General features: G+C 39.3%; 1 protein-coding gene across 1 annotated transcript in view; it reads left to right on the top strand.

Annotated features, from left to right (window-relative positions):
- Positions 1-22,869, top strand: part of LOC125232259 (activating transcription factor of chaperone) — a 53,670-nt gene that overhangs the window by 11,929 nt on the left and 18,872 nt on the right. The window lies entirely within an intron of this gene.

Consider the following 22,869-nt stretch of genomic DNA (forward strand, 5'->3'; position numbering starts at 1 on the left):
TCAATAAAAAATTATAAAAACTGTCTTAGTATTTTTCTAAAATAGACGTAATAGTAATTTTATGCGGGGCAGGATATAATTGGACTCGCGTTGATTTAAAAACATTCGGTTGTTTTTTATTTATTTTCTCCCCATTGCGAATTTCCTAATTCCCCACTTTTACTGTTAAATTAAGATTCTTTTCATTGTGCGCTTGTACGAATGTGGATCGTGAATGATTACTATAATTAGGCATATACAGTTTATTTTTAGTTTATAGGTACGAGTTTTTTTTATCTCGAGAGCATTAAACTCTTGTTTAATTTTATATGATGCAATACGAAAGTAATTTTCTACTACGTGTTATCAGTGATTATCGTTATCACTCCAACAGATTTCGGCAGCAAATTGTATTTTCAAGTGCGTACATGCCGTATTTGAGATTCTTAAGAATGCGAAATTGACGTGCAAATTTTACCTATTTAATTTAGAAATATGTTAAACCCGTTGATATGTTAGATAACGCTGATCCTGCTGTATAAATGGGGTTCTTTAACTATGTGAAACCCCGGGAAATGTATGAACCCATAAGTTTATGAAGGCGCCGGGCACAAGGTAAAATCATTACTTTGACATGTCCGTTATATGTACTTTTAGCAAATAAATACTTCATTAATCTAGAAATTATATTAAATAACACACGCGCAGCACGGTCTTCTTAAGTGTCATTCATGACATTTAACGAGCAGGCTGAATACAAGATGGCGCGCTCCAAATGGACGCGTTCAGGATACTGTTAAGAGCGCTATGACAAAAAAAGGCGATATATTGTAAAATGCACAATATTTATCGACAAAATTGTACACTTTACTCATACTAAAAGACAGTGAAAGTACTTGTTTCAGTTAGAACATCTTATTAACTGTCGGTTAAATAAAAAACATATGAAAAAAAAAGCTTTTTCAATTAGTAATGATTGTTTTTCTGATGCTCGTTTAGGAAAAACCGCGTGAAGCACAGAATTCGGAGCTCTTATTATGTACAATTTGATAAGATCACTCTCATAAATGAGGTAAATTTAAGTTCCAAATATCTTGTACTTAAGGCCCATTAAACAATATTTATCAACTAATCCTTTGAAATTGAGAAATTGAAAGTAAAACGAACTCAATTTTGTCTTGAAAATACATCGAAACAAGTGATCATTTCTCCGAAAATCTACATGTTATCGAAGTTATTTTAGTATATAAATAATCTGCACAATGTGCTTAAACTGCTGTTATCCATTTGTCGTTATAATATTTTATCATGATTTTTTGCCAATTTTTTGAAAACTAGCCTTCCTGTCGCTATTTTACTGGCGACGGACGCCTGCGATTTCAGTGCCGCGCCGGAGCTCGAGCAGGTAAGACGTATGTCGCTTTGGTCTCCGAGTTTTCATCGCAAACGTCGAGAATATTTATTGTTGTGTGGGTCGGACGCCTTGTTTCTACACGGGCTATCCTCGCATTGTGTGTGTGTAAACAGCGACCAACGAATTTGATCCTAGATCCGTAAATATTTGCTTTTGTAATACTTTGTTATGTTTGAATGTTAAAGTATTACAACGTTGTGATGATAAAAATGTGAAAATTACAATACGGTCAAGATGATAAGACACATCAAGATGGTACTCGGGATCTGATGATGGAGCCAGAAGGTGGTCACCAGTACCAGTGAACCATGTAAGTAAACGACTTCGTGTTTAGGCTCGTTGGGTTCGTCTCAACAAGACCTTTGACAAGAGGTGGTACTCAGGGTCTGATGATGGAGCCAGATGGTGGTCACCAGTACCAATGAACCATATAACTAAACCCAGAGATGGGGAAATCGTAATCGATTCCGGATTACACGATTACTTGATTTTACTTTGTAATCTGACACTACTGGGTATCAGATTACTTGTAATGTAATCAAGTGAAACGGTAAATTACCATTACATGTAAAGGAATCACTAATCATCTATACAATCATTACTATTACCAATAATTCGGAATCATAGTCGATTCAAAATAACTGAAATTATTGACTTGATTACTTTCAGATTACGAATATGTAGTACCTCAGATTGCTGACTGTCACTTTGACACAAAAGTCATCATGGGTGTCGTAAAATAGGTTTTAGGGGGTGCTGATTCCAAAATTAATGACCAATGTGGAATCTGACATTGCTGACTGTCACTTTGACACAAAAGTCGTCATGGGTGTCGTAAAATAGGTTTTAGGGGGTGCTGATTCCAAAATTAATGACCAATGTTCAATCTGACATTGCTGACTGTCACTCTGACACAAAAGTCATCATGGGTGTCGTAAAATAGGTTTTAGGGGGTGCTGATTACAAAATGAATGACCAATTTGGAATCTGACGGTGCTGACTGTCACTTTGACACAAAAGTCGTCATGGGTGTCGTAAAATAGGTTTTAGGGGTGCTGATTCCAAAATTAATGACCAATGTGGAATCTGACATTGCTGACTGTCACTTTGACACAAAAGTCGTCATGGGTGTCGTAAAATAGGTTTTAGGAGGTGCTGATTCCAAAATTAATGACCAATGTTCAATCTGACATTGCTGACTGTCACTCTGATACAAAAGTCGTCATGGGTGTCGTAAAATAGGTTTTAGGGGGTGCTGATTTCAAAATTAATGACCATTTGGAATCTGACATTGCTGACTGTCACTTTGACACAAAAGTCGTCATGGGTGTCGTAAAATAGGTTTTAGGGGGTGCTGATTCCAAAATTAATGACCAATGTGGAATCTGACATTGCTGACTGTCACTTTGACACAAAAGTCGTCATGGGTGTCGTAAAATAGGTTTTAGGGGGTGCTGATTCCAAAATTAATGACCAATGTTCAATCTGACTCATTGCTGACTGTGACTCTGACACAAAAGTCGTCATGGGTGTCGTAAAATAGGTTTTAGGGGGTGCTGATTCCAAAATTAATGACCAATGTGGAATCTGACATTGCTGACTGTCACTTTGACACAAAAGTCGTCATGGGTGTCGTAAAATAGGTTTTAGGAGGTGCTGATTCCAAAGTTAATGACCAATGTTCAATCTGACATTGCTGACTGTCACTCTGATACAAAAGTCGTCATGGGTGTCGTAAAATAGGTTTTAGGGGGTGCTGATTTCAAAATTAATGACCATTTGGAATCTGACATTGCTGACTGTCACTTTGACACAAAAGTCGTCATGGGTGTCGTAAAATAGGTTTTAGGGGGTGCTGATTCCAAAATTAATGACCAATGTGGAATCTGACATTGCTGACTGTCACTTTGACACAAAAGTCGTCATGGGTGTCGTAAAATAGGTTTTAGGGGGTGCTGATTCCAAAATTAATGACCAATGTTCAATCTGACTCATTGCTGACTGTCACTCTGACACAAAAGTCGTCATGGGTGTCGTAAAATAGGTTTTAGGGGTGCTGATTCCAAAATTAATGACCAATGTTCAATCTGACATTTCTGACTGTCACTTTGACACAAAAGTCGTCATGGGTGTCGTAAAATAGGTTTTAGGGGTGCTGATTCCAAAATTAGTGACCAATTTGGAATCTGACATTGCTGACTGTCACTTTGACACAAAAGTCGTCATGGGTGTCGTCAAATAGGTATCCGGAGGTGTTTGAAAACTAATGACCAATTTGGAATCTGACACTGTTGACTGTCACTTTGACACAAAAGTGATCATGGGTGTCTTCAAATAGGTTTTCATGGGTACTGATCTCAATATTAATGATCAATTTGGAATCTGACATTGCTGACTGTCACTTTGACATAAAAGTCGTTATGGGTGTCGTCAAATAGGTTTCCCGGGGTACTGTGCAATGTCAGGTTCCAAATCGGTCATTACTTTTTAAATCATTTCATTAATTTTGGAATCAGTACCCCTAAAAACTATTTGACTACACCCATGATTCCTTTTGTGTCAAAATGACAATTAGCACTGTGAGATTCCAAAATAGTCGTTAATTTTGGAATCAGCACCCCGGAAACCTTTTTGACGACACCCATGACGACTTTTGTGTCAAAGTGACAGTCAGCAATGTCAAGATTCCAAATCGGTCATTAATTTTCAAATCAGCACCTCCGGAAACCTATTTGACGACACCCATGATGACTTTTGTGTCAAAGTGACAGTCAGCAATGTTAGATTCCACATTAGTCATTATTTTTGGAATCAGCACCCCCTAAAACCTATTTTACGACACCCATGATGACTTTTGTGTCAAAGTGGCAGTCAGCAATGTTAGATTCCACATTGGTCATTATTTTTGGAATCAGCACCCCCTAAAACCAATTTTACGACACCCATGACGACTTTTGTGTCAAAGTGACAGTCAGCAATGTCAGATTCCACATTGTTCATTAATTTTGGAATCAGCACCCCCGCAAACCTATTTGACGACACCCATGACGACTTTTGCGTCAAAGGGACAGTCAGCAATGTCAGATTCCACATTGGTCATTAATTTTGGAATCAGCACCCCCTAAAACCAATTTTACGACACCCATGACGACTTTTGTGTCAAAGTGACAGTCAGCAATGTCAGATTCCACATTGTTCATTAATTTTGGAATCAGCACCCCCGCAAACCTATTTGACGACACCCATGACGACTTTTGTGTCAAAGTGACAGTCAGCAATGTCAGATTCCACATTGGTCATTAATTTTGGAATCAGCACCCCCTAAAACCTATTTTACGACACCCATGACGACTTTTGTGTCAAAGTGACAGTCAGCAATGTCAGATTCCACATTGTTCATTAATTTTGGAATCAGCACCCCCGCAAACCTATTTGACGACACCCATGACGACTTTTGTGTCAAAGTGACAGTCAGCAATGTCAGATTCCACATTGGTCATTGATTTTGGAATCAGCACCCCCTAAAACCTATTTTACGACACCCATGACGACTTTTGTGTCAAAGTGACAGTCAGCAATGTCAGATTCCACATTGTTCATTAATTTTGGAATCAGCACCCCCGCAAACCTATTTGACGACACCCATGACGACTTTTGTGTCAAAGTGACAGTCAGCAATGTCAGATTCCACATTGGTCATTAATTTTGGAATCAGCACCCCCTAAAACCTATTTTACGACACCCATGATGACTTTTGTGTCAAAGTGACAGTCAGCAATGTCAGATTCCAAATCGGTCATTAATTTTTAAATCAGCACACCCGAAAACCTATACTCGTGGTATATGCACTTGAAATGTGAAAGTGAAAATGCTAGAATGACATGTAAACCACGAAGTTGTATAGTCATATTGTTCATTGGTCACAGAACACCCCACTAGAAGCCAAATGCAAGCGATATTGTTCGAGACGCAAATCACCAATCCTTGCGGGGTGAGGCGGGCGCGCACGGTGCTGCCATTGGTCGTTTCAAATAATGGCGCGCCTTTATGATTAGCAGTAGGGATGGGAATGGGACATGTCTATTATAGACAATGGTACCGGTACCAGTACTGTGGTGAATTTGTTTTGCAACAAATTATAATATTATAATTAAATTATAATAAGGCCTAGTTACCCTTCGGGTTGGAAGGTCAGATGGCAGTCGCTTTCATAAAACTAGTGCCTACGCCAAATCTTGGTAGTAGTTTCCAAAGCGGACCCCAGGCTCCCATGAGCCGTGGCGAATGCCGATGCCGGGATAACGCAAGGAGGATGATAATTGTGATAGCATCTCAATAAAAATCATTCTAGTAACTAATAACTAAACTGTACATTTTTACTTACGTTTACTAAGTTAAATAACCAACTAAATATTCTAAACTAATCAATGAACTAAATACCACTACAGACTCTACAGATTCTAGATAATTATTCACTATTACAAATCTGCTTTCTTTTATATTTCATAAAATGGTAGCACATGGTACGAACGGCAGTACGAAGTTCCCGCAACAGACATAAACTAACATGGCCCCATGCCTAGTCGTTTACGTGAAAGGGATAGCATATCACATTGTTAACTCGGTAAAGAGGGATGGACGCGCCTCGGCGCCGCTCAGCACAACCATATTGACCAGTATAAATGAACTCCGCGGACAATAAACAATATTCAACAAAAAAATTAATTTGACTTAACTGTGGAATGTTGTTCCATCTTTTTTACATGTAGAAGTGTTAGAAGACTTGCCACACCACTTTATGCTGTAAGAGACCATTGTTTGCAACCAAAATTGATTAAGATTTTTTCCCGAGCGGACACGGACACTGTTAGCGGGTCGTATACTTGGGCGCTACTGATCGGTGTCGCACGCGTTCAAACTTTTATAAACCTGATTTGTCGTATGCTTGGTGACCGCGAGTCGCCCTGTAAGGGCCATCTTGTTGTATTGATCTGTGTCATTGGTATTGGTGACCACCATCTGGCTCCATCATCAGACCCTGAGCACCACCTTGAAGTAATTAGAATTGTATTTGTCTTATTTTATCATCATATTAATATATACTTTACTCTAATACTTATCATATACCAAAAGCAAATATTTGGGATGGGATCTACTTTTATAATTATTACTTTAATTTTTTAAATAAATTTTAACATAATTGATATTATTTCGCGCTATATTCTCGTATTTTCGTACAAAATAATGTTTATTAGAAACCAAAAGTTTATATCGAGATAGTAGATTGTGGTTGTTATCAAAATTCCATAGAAAGGATCAAGATTGTTTTGTCCATTATTGTAGTGCGAGCGAGTGATAAGACGTGCTAGAAAGGGTCGGCATATTGGGCTCGCGCGGCGGGTAAAATACCTAATTTCGCCCGACGCCGAAATGTTATAACGCTCTTAAGGGTTAAGGCCGTGCTGCACGTTTGCGTCCGTGGCCCACAAATGGTCTCGCCGGAAGACCAGCGCTGACCTTATGGTTAGCAATATGCTGAGGCGGGACCATTTCGTGGTAAACATTATTTATACTCATATTATTAAATTAAAACGGGCCTTAATCGCGTAAAACTTACGTTTTATATTTAACACGACGTTTCGGACATGACATTACGTCCATCCGAATATTCGGATATATCCGATCGTTAGCATCCGAATGTAACAAGACGACCGGCATTTATAATAATAATAATAATAATAAATAACTTTATTTCGAACCATCAAGTCCATAGGGTTAGTAAATACAACAACCTATACATCTATTGTTAGTAACAAGAAAAGATACAATCATTAAACAAAACAGATACAAGGACGGAAACAAACAAAAACCTAATATATTTACAAGTTTCGCGGCAGCACAGCTACAGGTGAGTGTAGCTGCACATACCCATTTATGCCCTATGTCAAGGGAGTGACAGACAAGGTTGGTACCATACTAAAGAAGTATTCGATACAGACTGTGTACATGCCGTTGTCGAAGGTGGCGGGGCAACTAAGGTCAGCAAAGGATGTTATTCCATATCAGACGCCAGGCGTTTATAAGATTGACTGTAGCTGTGGTAGTTCTTATATTGGAGAAACCAAACGCACCATAGCGGAAAGGGTCAAAGAACATATCGCGGCGGTCAAAAAACGACAAATAAATAAGTCTGCGGTTGCCGAGCATTTGCTAGAGTCAGGACCAAACCACTGGATTGAACTGCATAATCCCAAAGTCCTTTCAACTGAACGTCTTTACTATAGCAGGAAGGTACGTGAAGCGATTGAAATCAGGAAACATCGTAATTTCAATCAAAATGAAGGGCAAGGGATTTCATCTTCGTGGAATCCAGTGATTAGCAAGTGTAAACGTGAGAAAACTTCCCGTCCCATACCATCGGATGTCGTGAGTGTTGTATGTAGGCAGAGTGGCAACCCTAGCGTAAAAGTGACTGATGACAATCAAGTGCGGGTAGTTCGAAAAACTCGTACAGCTAGAAGATGTTGATACAACTCCCAGCCAGTCTACCCGTGACCACGGACGTAATGTCATGTCCGAAACGTCGGGTTAAATATAAAACGTAAGTTTTACGCGATTAAGTCCCGTTTTAATTTAATAATATGAGTGAAGATCGTGTTAGTTTAAATCAATATATTATTTATACTGTATTTTTTATAACCATTTGTTTGTATTTTTATGTCTGTTTGCTTGTATTTGAATGCTTTGTATTGTATTGTATTGACACTGAAATTAGACATTAGACTGATACTTGCAATATCACAATGTCGGTTTCTTTCAACGTGTTTATTGCTAAGAGTGGCGCTGAAACTTAAGGAGTTTCGTGTGCTCCGCCTAACCTTTTTGGGAATACATGCGTGAATTTATGTGTTTGTACGTGCAAGGCAGACTTTCAACCAACACCTTTAAGAGTTAAATATCGGCTCGATAAAAAGGATCATTTTTATACTATGTCTGAATATACTATTCCAGTAGTCGAATGGCACAAACGCTCACGAAACGAAACGCTCGTAGATATCTATCTCTATCGCTCTTGCTTATTGGCGCGACAGAGCCAGACTACCTTTCGCGGCGTTTCGTTTTCGTTTCGCGTCGCAGAAATGCCATTCGGCTACGGCACCTGGGCCGTTTTATTATGGGTCCTGTGGCACATTTTTGTCCATATAACCTCGTAAGGACGTCTTGTCACACCAATTCGTTTAGATGCTTTAAAAAATATATAGCTCGCGTGGTGACGTCTTACAAAAGTTACTACGTTGGGTTAGTATCGACTGGAGAGGTGGTTTAAGTAGTATGTAGTAGGTAAGTGGTGGAAACGTTCGATAACAGACGAAAGCGGATTAAAATGAATGCAAGTTACATTAAAGCCTTTAAATAAACAAATAAATTACTTAACTTTCAATTTTCATTTTTATAGCGATGAAATTGATAGATTTCCATTAGCCTTGCTGGGGCCATCACGCTTCCAACTGCGCCACGGAGGCCTGCTGGATGTGTGCGAATTTATCCATGCCTTCTCTCAATTCTCAATGCTATAACGCCACCCTAAGGCGGTTGAGAATTGAGGGAAGGCATGGATAAATTCGCACACATCCAGCAGGTCTCCGTGGCGCAGTTGGAAGCGTGATGGCCCCGGCAAGGCCAAAGGTCGCAGGTTCGAGTCCTGCCGGAGGTGTGAATTTTTCCATTTTTCCTTTAATAAAAAAAAATATGTAATATCGCTCCCAGACGTTTCTGCATCATAAAAAACAAATTTAGTATGGGTCAGCACATTGTTACTGGCGAATTCTCAATGTGAATTGAGACTCCAGTGCCTGTTAAGATCTATTCTTACGGGTAGATGTTTGCTATAACGCCACCCTAAGGCGGTTGAGAATAGGGAAGGCATGGATAAATTCGCACACATCCAGCAGGCCTCCATGGCGCAGTTGGAAGCGTGATGGCCCCGGCAAGGCCAAAGGTCGCAAGTCCTGCCGGAGGTGTGAATTTTTCCATTTTTCCTTTAATTTAAAAATATATAATATCGCTCGCAGACGTTTCTGCATCATAAAAAACAGATTTCCATTAAACAAAAATGTTATCTAAATTTGAAATAAGTAATAAGTAGTATGCTTCATATAAGTATTCTAATTATGTTTGTAAATTGACAGTGACTTTAATTCAGGTCAAAATAGTAAATAAGTTTATCAATGAAGAACGTTTTAACTGACTTGGCTGTTTATACACAACCATTGCCCTAAAAAAAAGTAGAAGTACCTATCGATACTTTGGCATCACTACAAGAAACGTCATTCAATGTGTCGCAGGACCCAAAATAAAACGGCCCAGGTGCCGTAGCCGAAACGCCGTGAAAGGTAGTCTGGCTCTGTTGCGCCAATACGCAAGAGCGATATAGATATATACGAGTGTTTCGTTTCGTGAGCGTTTGTGCCATTCGGCTACGTACCCAGGAATAATTCACTTAATTAATATTATTTAAAATTAGTTTTTAGGTATTCAGTGACTCTTTATTGTTTGAAGAATACCCGACCAAGTAACACTTAACTGACGAATTCATTAAATTATAACAACGATCAGTTTCATCATTACGAATGAGTTTACTTTGAAACTATACAAATGTCAAATTAGAATAAATCTTATGCTAACGTATCCGGCTAACCACTCCCTCGCGATATCAAGATGTTATCTGGTGCGCGCATACTTTGTCTCGATAGCGTTGTCTAACCTCTGCCCCATCGCTTTTTACGCTCGAATTAACTGAAGACGTAGTAGACAATTACGATATCAGTAACGTATTAATGAAGGCACATGTAGAAGATGAAGTTATCTACACGTGGGATGTTAATGATAGTAAAATTAGCTCTCTTATTAGCTTAACGATTACATGAAAATAGTACATTACGACAAAAATGAGTAAATTAAAACACTTCCTTCGGTCGGTTCGGTTTTAAAACAACACCAGTTACGAATTCTTTCTTCTCACGATGATTTTGAGTAGGTACAGTCAACCAATTGGAACCCTAGGCTACTCTACAACCATGTCAAAATGACAAGCAGTAAGAGATTTCTTACAACCTGATTTATAACGTCACTGTGACATAGTCCTACAGTGGCCTAGGGTTCCAATTGGTTGACTGTACCTACATATGACCCTCTAATATTTCGACCTGACATGAAATGTACTACAATGCGAACTAGTGTTACTTTTGAAATAGTTTACTTACAACAGCATATGATTCAGAATAGGTACGTCTTAGGCCGTTTTCACATTATCCGATCCGATATCGAATGTCGGACCGACATCCTACATCCGATAAACGCTTCCGATAGTGTCGGATGTAGGTCTGATAAAAAGCATTGTTCCAAATCAATGAAATATGATTTTGTATCAAAAAATATTTAAAAAATGTTTTATATTTAATAATTATAAGCACTATATTCCAAATATTTATATTGTAAAATTAAAATAACGAGCATAAAAAATACTCGAGAGTGTCAGGCAAAATAAATAATTTTACTTACTTACTTACTTACTTTGTTGGCGCGACGACCCAAAGTGAGTCTTGGCCTCCAACACAAGAGCACGCCACTTTACGCGGTCCAGAGCGACCTCTCGCCAGCCCTCGTTAACGCCGAGTTCACGGAGATCTGCTTCCACTCTATCTGCCCAACGATATTTAGGATGGCCAGCGGGACGGCGTCCAGTTGGACAACCCAGATAGGACCTCTTGACTGCCCGATCCTCACCCATCCTTATAAGATGGCCAAGCCAGCGGAGACGATGTGCCTTGGTCTCACCTATTATATTCGGTTCGGCTATAAGATGTTCAATTTCGGCATTTTTTCGGATTCTGCAACTGCCATCGTCTCTTTTCACGGGTCCCAGAATCTTCCTGAACACCTTACGTTCTGTTACTAGGAGGCTGTTTTCCTCCTTGAGTGTTAGTGTCCAAGCCTCACACTCATACATTAAAATGGGGCGGATCACGGTCTTATAGATCCGTAGTTTTGTGTGTCTACCTACTAAGAAGCTTGGTTGGATATAATAATTTTACATTCAACTATATCTACTAAAAGATAAAAAAACTAGTATCCGCAATTCGAACCAATGCATTACAACCTTTTTGTTTTTCAATGGAAATTGTCAACTAATTTGAATTTCGATCATTAACAGCTGTTTAATAGACGCCATTTTTGTCACGCACAGTACTACAAACGTATACCTAATTACCTACATTATATACGCACACAAACAAATATACGGCCGACAACTGGCGGGGGGTCCGGCATGCCAAAAATGGTCGGAAGCGTCCTGCCGATATCGGCAGTTCGATGGTGCCTCAGACAAAAACTGTTGTAGGAGAGTGCCATCGGCATTAAATTCGCAATTTTTGCGTTTTATATCGTATTTTAGTAATAATGATCTATTAAATACATAAATGAAGGCCTAGAAGCGCATAAATCTTACATTTTACATCCTTCCTACATCCGATATCGGATCGGATAATGTGAAAACGGTCTTATACAAAACATCTTGACGGCAGAAGGAAGCAACATTCGGTACATTCAATTGTTACAAAATAAATACTCGTGCTCTTGTTGAAAACGTACTGCGTTCGCGCCGGCTTAACGACGTAACATTCAGAGATGGCGTTATTGTCAATCAGCGAGTGAACAAATGGGTTTCAAGGCACATTGGTTCAACAAACTTCCACAGAGTAAAACACAAATAATTTCACTATACCAAGGCGAGCAACATAGGTATTAACTATAAACTCAAGTTTAAAGATTGTTGTCAGTCAAAATCATCACTTTAATGTTAATCAAATCTACCTAGCCGACATTCGTGTACAGTCAAGGAATATAATTCCCTACCCAGTTTCGTTGAAGTTGATATCACATTGTTAGACATACGTAATGCAATAAGGTCGAAAATTGTATTCCAGTAACAGTATTGAAATGTCAGTTGGTATTATTTTTTTAAAACAGGTACTCTTTGTGGAAACTTGGAAAGTATTCATTTACCGAATGTCAGATGGTCTTATGGAATTATCCGTAAGAGTACTTAACAAAGAAAACGATATGATTTCTTGCCCTAGTCACAATCTGTCCTAGTACAAAAAGTCCTAATAAGTGGCGTGTCAAAATGATAGACAAATTGTTGGTCATGGTCAACCGGAACCGGATGGATAGCATATTCTTCTTCCGCGTTCCCTCAATGCTGAGGATCGCGACCACAAGTAGCGTGTCTCCATTGAACGCGGTTATGAGCCATGTGGACTGCACGGTATAGGTTACCGCCAGTCGACTTCTTCACCCAGTCAGACCATCTCTTACGAGCTCCACCTCAAGCGCGTTTACCCTTCATTCGCCCCAAGATGGCATGGATAGCATTTGGCATGTTGTCAGAAATGTTAAGACGTCTTTTTAATTTACTGGCATTGATTATATGTATTGTCCCTTGGCGCGAATCCTTATTCCCTTCATCATGTCAACGTATTCAATCGGTTGCCTAGTTACTAGTAGTTAGCTGTACGATATTGAACCTTAGCTGGGTCCGAAATTTAATTCCGTGACTGTACGTTCGTTCGTAACCTCTCATTCGAGATGTGCTGATATTGTGAAAATATTAATTAATTAATTAAACCTAGTTTTCACATAGAGAAGAAGAGAGCAAGCTCTTAGTGGTGGAAAGGAAAATCTGGCAGAAGATTTTAGGGCCAATCAAAGAGGGAGATGGAACCTGGAGGTGCAGGAAAAATAGAGAGCTGGAAGAGCTAATGGCGGCACCTAATATAATTGGCAAGATCAAAGCCAAACGACTCCGCTGGCTCGGCCACCTGGAAAGGATGGGAGAGGATCGTGGTGTGAGAAGAGCATATGTGGGCCACCCGGGTGGAAAACGTCCGCGTGGGCGTCCCAGATATCGCTGGTGCGAGGAAGCCCTGAAAGACCTGTCCGCACTCGGTGTACCCAACTGGCGTGAAGTGGCGCAGGATAGGGCAGAGTGGCGATCTCTCGTGTCGGAGGCCAAGATCCTTTTTGGGTCGCTGAGCCAGTGAAGTAGTAATAGTAGTAGTAGTTTTCACATAGCCTCAATGCAGAAACTAGTTTTGACTGAAAAATATAAGGTAATGATAGTTATGATTTAAATAGGGCACAGCACGATAACTGTTATTTTTGTTTTCGAACCCTTCTTAGTCCACCTACCTTGACTTTTTTTCAGTTTAAGAGTTTTGAATGATTCACGGTTATTTTCATTAGATTATATTGACCAGAATATAGACCGGGATTTTTCAGTTTGACCCTAAGGTCTATGGTAGAGAATGTCATTATCATTAAGCTATTTGTATTTTATTATGCAACTAGTATAACAATAGTGCCCTAGCGGTAAGAGCTGCTATAATCCGCCGCGGGTTCGAATCCCGGTAAGGGCATTTATTTGTGTGATGAGCACAGATATTTGTTCCTGAGTCATAGATGTTTTCTGTGTATATAAGTATTTGTATATTAAATTATATATATCGTTGTCTGAGTACCTGCGACACAAGCCATCTTGAGCTTACCGTGGGACTCGGTCAATCTGTGTAAGACTGTCCTATAATATTTATTTATTTATAAGTGCGATTTTCATTTCGGAGGTTGTGGTCAAACCCCCGTGAATCAAAACATCGAGAGGTAACCAGATTCCAATAGGGCCTAGTTTTACCCTGTGACTGGCTTTCGTAAAACTAGTGCTCACGCCAAGTCTCGGGATTAGTTGCCAAAGCGAAATATTGGGCACATATTTGGATATTATATTTTAATAACTGCCCAGTCAGTACGGCATCCAGGGTTCACACGATTATCGGCGGGGGGTGTAATTAGCGACGAACGTGCTTCATTTATCTAATTATACATTTGTTGAGTCCGCCGTGCTTGTTATGTGTGTTTAATCAAATTAATCACTGCTGGATGTGTCGCACCACCCCCCACGAATTCACCTCATGCACACGATAACGATAGGAATAAGGTCAGTAATATTACCGAGATGTTATCGAAATAAGCTCGTTACTGTACATTTCCATGTCTTGTTGCTAAATAGACATTGTGTTCCAAGCGTCATCTCTATGGTTTCTACGCAACGGTTTGACTAGGATAGCTGCTGCTGCTGCAGTTCTTAACCCCTTTGACTGACATGTTCTGTGTAGGTGTTATATTAAAAAAATATCCCGTGGGTACAGTCAAGTGTAAAAATATCGGTGCGTACAACTTATCAAAAATATGTCCCATAGCACTTTATGTCGGCGGAATAAGGTCTCGGTACATATTTTTGAGCGGATAAAATCGATACGTATTTTTGCACTTGACTGTACCTGAAGTCGATTTGGGTTCTAAGATTGGCACTGACACTTGAACAGTTTCACATGCTCTGCTCACCCATTTTGGTAATTTTTAGAAAAAAAAAAACGATGGAAACGGATTACATCGCGTATAATGAATTTACAATACATTCGACGTTTCGAACCCTTTTGACGGAGCCGGGAAGCGGTAACTTCATTTGTGGGGTTACTAAATAGTAAATAAAATTACGCAATCAGTCATGACATTGGCTCCTGTTTCAGCTTATGCCCTCGACCGTTTTAAAGAATACGGTCCTGAATCATACAACACGACAATGCGTTATGGTGATCACGAGCTTTATGCATGATAATTATCGGATAAGTTGTTTAACTTATTATTCTAATGGTAATTTATCTTTAGTATAATACAGTTTAGAGATTGATTAATTCGAACCTAATGTTTTATAGGTGACCTGAATGCTCAAATAAGACGCGAGGATATATTTATCCCCACTATCGGTAAGCACGGTAAGCACAGTAAGCACGTGAAGTCCAATGATAAAGGCGTACGCCTAATAGGTTTTGCTGCTGCCAAATCGATGGTTGTAACGAGCACTATGTTCCCACATAAAGATATCCATAAGGGAACATGGAAACATCCTAACCTAACGGGATCACAGTCAACCAAATCGATCACGTCTTAATTGACAGTCGTCACAAACGTATAATAGAAGACGTGAAAACTTACTGGGGTGCTGATTGTGATAGAACATTAAATGGAGAATGAAGGAATTAATCTGGAAAATATTAAAGATATATTGCAAAAGTTTCAACTCGAATTGAGTAAGAAATTTAAAGGTTTGGAAATGCAAGAGTATATTAACAAAATGTGGGAAGAGACAAGAGAAATAGTAACAAGAGCAGGGGTAGAAATATTAGGCAAGAAGAAGCGAAAGAAAAGGAGAAAATGGTGGAATGAGGAATGCGATCTAGCTATGGCAGAAAGACGACAACTTAAGATTCTTGTGGAACAAGACCTCAGGTGGAACGATAAATATCGAGAGACATGCCGTAGGTTTAGGAACTTAATGAGAAACTTGAAGAGGCAACATCTAGAATATCAACTCAGAGATATCGAAACTTTAATAAGAGCTAACAAGAGCAGAAAGTTCTATCAAGAGCTGGGATTTATTAAGAAAGGATTCTCGCAGTTTCTCGAAGACGATAACGGAGACCTTGTAGTAGAGACGGAAGCAATAAAAGGTCAGTGGCGTCAATATTTCATGAGCCTGCTCAACTGTCAACCGGTGAACAGTCGTATTGAGGCGCAGACAACGGAAGGGAATGTGGACATTGTAGAAGAACCAACTTTCGACGAAGTTAGAAAGGCTATCATGAGGCTGAAAAACAATAAGTCCCCAGGGGTGGACGGAATATGGCGGCGGAGCAGTGCAATCCAGATTATATGAGCTAATCATCAAGATCTGGAAAGAAGAGCAACAACCCTAAGAGTGGAACACTGGAGTGATATGCCCCATCCACAAAAAACGATCCACACTGAGAGAAAATACAACCAGTTTTCATGTTCGTTCAACAAGTTTTTTGGTTAAAATAGCGCCTACGTGCTCTTTGGTTCAAACAACAAGCTACTTGTCATTTGAATCGGCAATATATTTGAATCAACAAGTCGATTTTATAAAAACAACCTGACACATATTGTTTTAAACATACGTTTGGCTGATTCAAACGGATAAACCGCAACAAGTCGTACTTGTTAAATTCACAATGCAAATTTCTCTCAGTGCAGGAAAAAGTGTAACAACTACAGGGGCATTGCACTGCTCCCAACGGCATATAAAGTCCTCTCATATGTCTTACTGGCTCGACTCCAGCCTTATGCTGAAACCATTCTCGGCGACTACCAATGTGGCTTCCGTCGGAACCGAAGCACCGTGGATCAGATTTTTCTGTTGAACCAGCTGATGGCGAAGAAATGGGAGTACGCACAGACGATCCACATTCTATTCGTGGATTTTGCCAAAGCATACGACAGTGTTGACAGAGAGATGTTATATAAAATTTTAAAATATTTCGAAGTGCCTGAAAAACTAGTCAACATGATTATTGTCGCCACCAGAGTGAGCAAGATGAAGATAAGAGCTTGCGGAGAACTGACAGTAGAATTCGAAGTTGTTACTGGTCTAAAACAGGGAGACGCCCTTTCGCCAATGCTGTTCAACTTGGTACTCAAATACGTCATCCGAGAAGTGCTTAGGTATGACGGGGGTGTGGAGTTGAACGGCAAACATTAAGATCATTGGCTATGCTGATGACCTGGGGCTATTGGCTCAAAATAAACGGGACCCGGAGGCCAGGCTAGAATTGTTGAGCAGGAAGGGGAGAAGATTGGTCTCAGAATCAACAGCCAGAAGACCGAATATCTACAGATGAGAAGATACAAGAACACCAGAACGAAAAGAGAAGATCTAGTAGTTGGAACAACCACCTACAAAGGTGTGGGTCATTTTAGGTACCTGGGTTGCACTGTAACTGATACCAACCAAAGGGAGGAGGTGATAGATATTCGGATCCAGGACGCCCTAAGATGCTCGGCAGCGCTCCACCGAGTGTTAGTGTCCAAGCTGATCAGTAGACCAACCAAATTTCGAGTCTACAAGACTGTTATTAGACCAATTTTGATGTATGGGTGTGAAGCTTGGACACTGACTGACACAGAAAGAAGAGAGCAAGCTCTTAGTGGCGGAAGATTCTAGGGCCAATCAAAGAGGGAGATGGAACCTGGAGGCGCAGGAAAAATAGAGAGCTGGAAGAGCTAATGGCGGTGCCTAATATAATTGGCGAGATCAAAGCCACACGACCCCGCTGGCTCGGCCACCTGGAAAGGATGGGAGAGGATCGTGGTGTGAGAAGAGCATATGTGGGACACCCGGGTGGAAAACGTCCGCGTGGGCGTCCCAGATATCGCTGGTGCGAGGAAGCCCCGAAAGACCTGTCCGCACTCGGTGTACCCAGCTGGCGTGAAGTGGCGCAGGATAGGGCAGAGTGGCGATCTCTTGTGTCGGAGGCCAAGATCCTTTTTGGGTCGCTGAGCCAGTGAAGTAAGTAAGTAAGTTTTATAAAATCAAACCAAGAACTGATTTGAAAGCCAAACTTGGTTAAGATCTTAAAGTTACGGAGGTCACGTAACATCTTAATTTAGACTTTTATCTTGATTGGTATTAAAGTTTCCATCCAGTTATCGCTAGGTCGAATTCGTGGGTGTGTCTTACAATCAGGCGGTCAGCTAGCAACTGGATGGTCGCTGATAACCAACCAATCACGTCATTCCCTTACAAAAACATATTTGTTTTTCATTTAACTATCCATAGGCAGATGTTATTTATTGATTAGGATATTCTGCTCTTTCCACTGTTTATCATTTATCTAATAAAAATATGTTTTGCCACTTGCTACATCTCGTTTTACATAACAGGATCCGATACTATGTCTGGTATTAGAATCAAGATTTAATACTTATAGTATCCTGTATACTAGTTCTACCGTATGTAGTGTTTGTACAAAGGGAAATATTCTGAAGAACTTTTTGACTTGGTGCCACCGACGCGCTTTCATCACGCCACCTCCCTTCAAAGAAACAAAGTTCATCCTTACTTTTTCGACATTCTTACTTTTTCCGAACGAGCTACCACCTTCTGAGGTGTTTCCCTTGCGCTATGACATGATGTTCTTCAAGAAGCAAGTATTTAGGGTTTCCATAGATCGGCTATGCATAAGTCGGCGATGACTGCTTCTCATCAGGCGGCTGGTCTGCTCGTTTACTGGCAATATCATTAAAAAAATCGGAGTTTTAAGATGCGAATCTTGACACGTGAATATTTGTATTACGTCTCATTAACACAAATTACAGTATGATTATACATGTCATTTTATTTAATTTATTTATTTTATTTTATTGGTATTCAGGATAACAACAGCCGTAAATATAACTAAGACATATACTGCTTACGTATAAGAAGGCCAATAACAGTCATCCATTAAATTACATTTTGTAAGAATTAAATTAACTAAATGTTATATAAAGAATCAAAATGAGCAATACACACAAATGCTCCAACGGCTAAAGTACATACAGGTTGTTGATTAAGTATACTTATAATTACGTAACTACGTTACGTGTCATATGAATTCCTTAGTAAATAATCTTTTTGACAGTTCGAAAACAGAAATTCATTTGAATAAAACTGATATACACACGAAAGAAAAAACTACAAGGTCCACTGGGGGCCGAGCGGGGAATCGAACCCGGGTCTTCAGCTTACGCGGCTGACGCATTTTACCACTGTGATATATAAGTATGCACTCGAGGGTAGGCTCAACATTAATGGAAATACTAGCTTTTGCCCGCGGCTAGACTCGCGTTAGAAAGAGACAAAAAGTAGCCTATGTCAATCTCCATCCCTTCAACTATATCTACTTAAAAAATCACGTCAATTCGTCGCTCCGTCGCGTTTTGCTGTGAAAGACGGACAAACAAACAGACACACACACACTTTCCCATTTATAATATTATATATAATATATCCATACTAATATTATAAATGGGAAAGTGAGTGTGTCTGTTTGTTTGTCCGACAAACAGACAGACAGACAGACGGACGGACGGACGGACGGACGGACGGACGGACGGACGGACGGACGGACGGACGGACAGACAGACACGTCAAACTCATAACACCCCGTCGTTTTTGCGTCGGGGGTTAAAAATAGTTTGATTTATAGCATTTGAATAGTAGTTAAAATAAATATCTGATTGTTTAAATAGATACAGGAACACTGTAATTCGTACTCACGGAACTGGAAACATAAACGATTGCGTCGCTAATTTTATCAGCTTGAAGATGTGCGTTTATCGTGATTAGAAAAGATTACTTGTAGTACGAGGGGCACACCGAAATGATCGGGAATAAAAAAAACTAGCTGCATTTTATACATAATTTATGATTTCTTGTTTTTAAGAGTACAATCCCTTACAATTTTATCCCTTACATTTTTGCATTATTTAAAACCATCGGTCAAAACAGTAATTCCAGTCTGAAGTGGGGGCTATTTTAGTACTTCAGTCAAATTATAGTGGTTCCCAGCGGAAAATAAATTACCTAACACTCAATTTACTATGCAATATAGTTTGAACTGCAGTCATACTAATACGTATAGTTTCCCGGATCTGCTCGTATGTCACATGTCTGTTATCTTCAATTATTTTTTGGGTAGCCGTGACGTTATCAGGTCTCACCGCCGTTTTTGATCTACCTGTAGAAGATACAGTACTGAGAGAGGCACGGCCCCGTCGAAACTCCGTATACCAACGATATATTGTCGTTTGACTAGGTGCTTCACTATCATATATAAAAATAGCTCGTCGAGACATTTATCATGAGGTAACCCTCTGCGAAATTTGTGATAAATTATGGCTTGAAAATTTTCACGCCTGAGCTCCATTTTTTATAGACTTACAACTTTATAACTATTCCATTCCCGACCATTTCGGCGTGCCCCTCGTACTTATGTATACGAGGGCGACACTGAATGTTTTTAGAACGGGCCACTTGTAAATAATATAATTTAAAATGAAGTTTACATTTTAAAAATAGAACTCTTTGACAATATAATTGTGTGTGCATTTCATTCATTTATCATTTGTTTTACGATTTGGTAGCAAAATCAAAATTGTATGTTTCACTTCAGTATGTATTTCACGAGAGAAAATTTTCGTACCATGATTTTCTATGACTTTCGATGTCATTTAAGTCAACAAAAGAGTTATAATAGACTTCTTTCGGCCTTTCACAATGAAGCCCCATCTCGTGGCCCTGTTTACGTCTGGTTTAATAAAATTAAACGTAGTCGCACTAATTTCACCGATGATCGGCGTGAGGGACGGACATTTACGGCGATGACTGAAGATAACATCAGTGTTGTGCGGCGTATTGTGGGACTGACAAAAGAGTGACCTACCAGCAGCATATTTCGACAACCTTAGGCATCGGTATGAGTCAAGTGCACAAAATCCTCCATGGACATTTAGTAGTCAGGAGGCTTTGTGCCCGTTGGATACCTCATAATTTGACAAAGACCCAAAAACTACCCCTAAAGACGAGTGGGCAAAGTGCTTTTCTCAGTGGTTCCGTCGGATGCAGCGATGTATTGATGCAAAGGAACACTAGAAATATATAATAAAACTAATAACTAGCTAGTTTGCTTAGTTTTTGATTTTCTACAAATTTTCAGTTTGGCCCTTGTAAGTATAATCTATTACCCCACAAAAAATATTTTGATGTAAAATGCTGCTAAAATTCAATAATAGGTATGACTCGCACTGTCAAAAAGTTATTAGATGTCTCAATTACATTGAATTCAATTCTTTTTATTCAAATAGGCTATGTCGCGACGTAAACAAAGTTATGTCAAACTAAATTAAATAGTAAAATAATGTCCATCTAAATAAATATAATACTTTCACAATAAGGTCGTCAAACTGTAAGATTGGTTAAAATCATTTTTATGGAAACTTTCTGGAATAAAATCTTAACCCTTTAATCAGTAGCGGCAAAATACTTGCTTTCATATCTAAAACAAAAACGCATCTCTACAATAAGAATTAAAGCTCAAAATTGAATAAGTAGAAGAAACGTCAATATGGTTAAATGATTAAATGTCAAAAAAAAAATTGAAATTCAGTCACACATATACAACGATGAGCTAAACTAGTATCTATATTATCTATTAACGCCCTAGCAATACAATGAATGATGAAGTTCACAAACTGTACTACCACACCACAGCTTTACTTTGAGAGCTACGACTACGACACTCGTATGGTGCAGACAAGGATGATTGATATAGGATTTACAATCTCCATACTAAGAATCGTATTTCATTTTTTTAGCGCCACCTATTGAATACTATACTGATGGTGCCAACAAATTTATTTTTCTCAAACATGCAATGAAATATTGTCTTTACGTTCCTTAAAATGGGCTGGGAAGTATCGCTTTTTGGGCGCAACAACTCGAGAGGACTGTAAAGGGATTTCATACTATTTTTTAGGCCTAGGCCTGCAAAGTAACTTTTTTTTATAAAATATTGTCCTTTAGAGCATTTTCTTTTTATTTCATTGTATGTTTGAGAAAAGCACTATACATGCCTCGGCGTGAAAACGGATTCCCGGCCTCGTATCCCTATCCGGCCTCGCTCGCACGCTCGCTCGGCCGTATATACCCACTTGGCCGGAAATCCTCATTTTCCCGGCCTCTGATGTAATGTACTATTTTTCAAAATGTGTATTGACGTGATATCATGATAAAATAAAGAAGCATGTCATTTGTTCTTATAACAGTTATAACAAATATATTTGGGTAAACTATGATTTTGGCCACTTCCAGGCTGCGAAACAGCGCCATCTAATTTTAAGCCTAAAAGGCCCATACATTTCAGGGGCACGCTTTTTTCTATGTGCTTTGTCTGTCCCGTATTATATGGTCCTTGGTGCAGATAATAAGAACGTTTTTGACGTCTTAGAATACCTACTCGATGGCGTGACTGTCACGGAAAATTACATTCATTCCACGGAGAAAAAGAGCAGCGTTCCCGAACCATTTAGAACCAAAAATTATATGTTACGTTTTCGTGATTAGTAACGTATTGTAAAACGTCTAAAGGTCAGTGCTACAATACAATACAAATAATTTATTCGTAAGTGAACTGCATAAGGGTGCGGTCCTAAGGGTGCGGTTTCCATAAAACCATTTTCCTTTTTGGAGGGCTTCTCGTCTAAGTTCCTTTCCTTTCCGATCATAAAATCTAAATCGCTAAATCATACGCTTAGAGCAGAATTGATTTTAAGCTAGGTCTAGACTACAGTTAGTAACGTCCAGTAAGTGGCGTTGCTATAGATATTGTAAAAAATGTTCACATATGTTACATAATAATTAGCGATAAGTACTAATTTTGGACACGTTTCTTGCATGCAGCAAGATATAAATATTCTGCTGCGCAATTTATTGTAGTAATAGTTATTAAAAGTGTTATTAGTAA

Source organism: Leguminivora glycinivorella, chromosome 12 (assembly GCF_023078275.1).
Source record: "Leguminivora glycinivorella isolate SPB_JAAS2020 chromosome 12, LegGlyc_1.1, whole genome shotgun sequence".
NCBI classification, from domain to species: domain Eukaryota; kingdom Metazoa; phylum Arthropoda; class Insecta; order Lepidoptera; family Tortricidae; genus Leguminivora; species Leguminivora glycinivorella.